Source organism: Rhamphochromis sp. 'chilingali', assembly GCF_963969265.1.
Source record: "Rhamphochromis sp. 'chilingali' genome assembly, chromosome: 11".
NCBI lineage: Eukaryota > Metazoa > Chordata > Actinopteri > Cichliformes > Cichlidae > Rhamphochromis > Rhamphochromis sp. 'chilingali'.
Window position 1 is genome coordinate 29,607,002 of NC_137938.1, and position 4,960 is coordinate 29,611,961.

Sequence of the window (4,960 nt, forward strand, 5' to 3'; positions counted from 1 at the left end):
TTATTTGTTTCTTGTGAAAGAAAGAGTTGCAAGGTCAAATCCGTTCAGGTCTCGAAGCGGTGAAATTTACGGTAGCAAGTGGTGTCGACTGAAAATTTGTCATATTTCACTGAAAGGCTGTCTGTGAGACAGCAGGAAGAATTGGCTGCTTTTAAACCTTCAAATTTGACAGGTGGACTTTGTTAAATAGCAGTTTCCACCTTACTCTTGTCACCTTGATTTCTTCCTGGCAAATTCATTCGTTCCCATGAGCATTTTTATATCTCTTGTGAATCTTGGCAATGACTTTTCCTGACAAAAGCTTTTCTCTCTGGCTCGTGAAATATTTTGTTTAACTCTGTAGACCTAGTCCTCTTTATCTGTGCCATGCAGTACTGGATTAAGGTGATGGATGTTTTCCCTCTAAATATTATAAATCCTCCATCTCCCTCTCTCTTGTTTTGAATTAATTTTCTTAGCAATTTTACTGTGGCACAATCATCTTTAAACCTATAGTACACAATAAGATTAATTCGCATACACACGAAACAAATTCGCGAGTGGTCAACAGACTATCAACAACAGTGACAGAAAATGCATTTCTCATATATTAGATTTCACTCAATAGAAGGAAAAAAAGAAAAGATGTTGAAAAGCTCTTCCAGGAAGTTTGCTTGTCGATGAGTTAGCTGGGGTTTTGAACTGATGGGTCGTTAAAAATGTTAAAACTTTCGTAAAATATTAATTCCAGTTGTTTTAGTCAGAATTTTGGGATGGATTGTTAATTTGGAGGAAGTTAGAGTACAAAGTCCAAACGTACTGTTACTTTGTATTTCAACTTCTCGTTAGCACAAACATCTAATCAGGTCAGGATGAACTGTCAGAGTTCAATCTGAATAGAGAATAAAGGTCATGTAGGTCAGTTTGCATGTGGCGTGGATTTTGGTGCCAAATAGGCCGATCTGGGTATTTCAGAGACGACCACATGACTATTTCTAGGCATTATAGAGTTTAAAGAGAATGGGCAGAAAAAGAGAAAATATGACTGTTTAACCTTCACCACACCACACTGGAAGCAACTCCCGTCAGCCTGCAAGAAGCTGAGGCTACAATTTGCAAGGCCTCACTGAGAAACTAAAACAAAAAAATATTGCCTGGTCTGATGAGTTGTAATTTCTGCTGCAACATTGGAATGGTTCCTGTCAAAAAATGTGAAAGCATGGATCCATCTTGCCTTGTGGATCCAGTTCATGCTGCTAGTGGTGTAATGGTGTGAGAGATGTTGTCTTGGCATACTTTAAGCCTCTTAGTACCAACAGAACATTAGTTGAACACCAAAGCCTACCTGAGTATTGCTGCTGACCATGTCCACCCCTTTATAACCACACTGTACCGATCTTCTGATGGCTGCTTCCAGCAGGGCCCAATGCCCCAATCACCCCACACTGGTTTCTTGAACATGAGTTCATTGTACTGCAATGGCCTCCACAGTCACCTGATTTCCATCCAGTAGATCACCTTTGGCATGTGCCACCAACAAATCAGCAGCAAATGTATGACGAATGCTTCAAGCACCTTATTGAATCTCCATCACAATGAGTTAAGGCAGCCCTGGAGACAAACAGGACTCCAGCCAGAAGCAGAAAGATGTACCTAACAAAGTGGCTGGTGAGTGCATATTAGTTTATTATAATTGGTGACGCATTCATTCATCTGTCACTTTAATGTTGCTGCTGGTGTGTCTGTGTTTATTTTAATCCTTAAAGAGCCGTGAGTATAAAATGAAGTTACTCATGTAAGTGCAAGCATTTCAAAACTGCACTTGACATTACCCGAATAAGTGTACTACTATGACTTTGACTTGATGATTAGATTCATTGATGTGTTGCTTCATGGATCCATATACTTATCCTTTTAGGTAACTGCTCTGCATTTTTGTTAAAAACTCATTCATATTTTGATCATAGATTCAATTTTTTTCCACTCAGATTTTCCTCTTTCCCCCCAGCTCGCAGGGATAGTAAGACTCACCAGCTTGAAGGACGGTTCCACTGTGATTTCTTTTTATCATGACAGCTGTGGCAGTTTCTCCTGCATGGCACTTTTAAATCAGATTTGCCATAATATTTCTGTTCGACTCCAAATCTGGAGCATTTTTTTTTTTTAAACCTATCATTAAAAGTGATCCATCACAATAAATGAAAAGCAGAATTTCATCAGCATTCATAAAGGGCAACTCATTGCTTCATATTAACATTTACTTGTCAAAAAAGTGAATGAAACCTTTTTACTTGATCCTATAAATACTATTATGCATATTTATGAAAAGCAGCTGACTGAATAAAGTATTGAGTTGTTCTGCACAAGTTAGTAATTTCCTCCAGTAAGTCCCACAGTTTGCTATTCAGATGTCACTTATTGGTTTGCTGAGTGCGTTTCATCAGTCACTGTCTTGGTTTTATGCAACCGAGAACTGACCATATTAGAAATGTTATAAGAAAGAGACACGGCACTCAAAGGATCCTGAAAAAAGAAAATTAGATCCGAGGTAATCGGTTATTTTATGCATGCAGTATTTGTGCATGCAGTATACCTTACTTACCAAAACTAAAACACTGATTTCTTGGATAGGCTGTTCTGTGACTCAAAACAAAGCCTGCTTTGCTATTTGTCAGATAACTTCATAAAAACACAAACACGGAAGAGAGACCCAGTTTAGTTGACTCCAGTCAGTTCTGTCAGCCTGCATTGGAAACTGCTTCTCACTCTGTATCCAGCGATAAAGCATAAGTTTAAGCCTAAAGAGTTAAAGAGTCAATAATAATAATAAAAACATAAAAACAAAAGAAAAAAAAACCCACTTGCAATAAAATGTCTTAATGCTCAATCAGCCCAAAAAGTTGATTTTGGATGTAGAGTTTTCCCACTGAAAATGCTACGTCCAGATAAACAGAATTAGCTTTTTGGGACTTGTAATGGTAAATGGCCTGTATTTGTATAGCGCTTTACTAGTCCCTAAGGACCCCAAAGCGCTTTACACATCCAGTCATCCACCCATTCACACACAGGTGATGGCAAGTTACATTGTAGCCACCCTGGGGCGCACTGACAGAGGCGAGGCTGCCGGACGCTGGCGCCACCTGACCACCACCAGTAGGAAACGGGTGAAGTGTCTTGCCCAAGGACACAACGACCGAGACTGTCCAAGCCGGGGCTCGAACCGGCAACCTTCCGATTACAAGGCGAACTCCCAACTCTTGAGCCATGATCGCACCTTTTGGAATAAAAGCAGACATTAGCTATAATAATTAGGCTAAAACAAAACGAACATAATTAGTCCTGCTCTAAAACTGGGCACTTTTTTTATGGGATTCTACTGGCATTTTTTTTTTTCTTTTTTAGGGAGTTGGCCCAGGAACTGTGACCTTTTGGAACAAGGTGACCAGTCAGTCAGACTGGTCACAGACTGGTCACTTTGGTGTCGTGGCAACCTCAAGGAAGTTACTGTTCGTAGTTATTTGTTTTTGTTGGCTGAAGATGTTATTACTTTATATTTAAATGATATATATGATATGATGATCTTATCTGATTCTCCATCTGAATACAGTATTAGTATTGGTATAATGTGGCACACTCAACACTGTTCCAAAGTAATGCATTTGATTACTCAGATTACTTTATTGTTATAACAGGTATTATGCTGTTATCTGTGCTTTAGTTACATTTTCAGATGAGTTCTGTTAAATATGCTTCCACATTTCTTTTCTTGTGACAAAAGACAAAATGCAATATTTCTGTCTCTCCCTGCCTCCTTGGTACACATAAATAATAAATACAATATGAAAAGATAGACTTTAGTACTACTGCAAGGTATGATTGTGTCAGTCAGGTCAACTAATGTGACGGCAGAGAGGACGGGTGTATTCACATCATTCTGTGCTGAGGTTATGAAAAATGTCTCTCGGCTGTTGAAGAGGTTTACATTTTGAAGAAGTACCTACAAGTATTTCCATTACACTGGTTGCAAGGCCTGCTGAGGAGAAGCTTTTTGTTTGGCTGAAGCTGTTTCTCATGAGGTAAATGAACAAGCTTATTCTTACCAGTAAAGAATCCCACTGCTGCTTACTTCCCATGACTAAGCATTTTTTTTCAATCTCTTTGTGTTTCTTCACAAAATTTGCATTTAAACTGTAGTAATGATTGAACTCTCTCTCTCCCATAGAGTGCTTTTTGTCATGTCTCTTGCTGCTCTACCTCTCTTTCACCTCCAACCAGTCATGGCGGATGGCTGCCCCTCACTGAGCCTGGTTCTGCTGAAGGTTTCTTCTTGTTAAAACTTAGTTTTATCTTCACCATGGCTGCCAAATGCTTCCAAATGCCTTTTATTGTTGAGGTTTTCTTCTCTTTCTAATATCTTAGGGTCTTTAACCTATAATCTATAATACACACCATGCTGCAAATATTGTGAATTGACGCTTTATAAATAAAATAAAATTGAAATAGAATTAATTACTTTTTAATAGGAGCTTGGAATATAACAACACACCACCCAACACTGGTAACCAACACTGGTAATGCCACCCAACACTGGATAGTAATATTATAGCCCTGATTTCTGTTCACCATTTTCTTTCTTAGGGCTGGGTGAATATAAATTAATGGAAAAAATAATAATAAATTAAAAAAATAAATAAACTATGCACTTAACTTACTCTGCATTCATTATTAATCAAATGACCCTGTGCTGTAAACTAAAATAAGCAATTGCAGAAAACAACATTGCGCAAACCACACAGTTAAAATGATAGAACAGAAATATAAATACTGGGCGCGATTTGGTTTTTGCACCGCCCCTTAATATCAACCGGAACCAATGGAATTACAGTCTGTCTGCTGTGAGCGCAAGTTGGCTCTGTGATTTATTTCTTAACTGAAACTGTGAAACCTACACGAAACCCTCCTCTCCTCTTCGTCTTCTTCT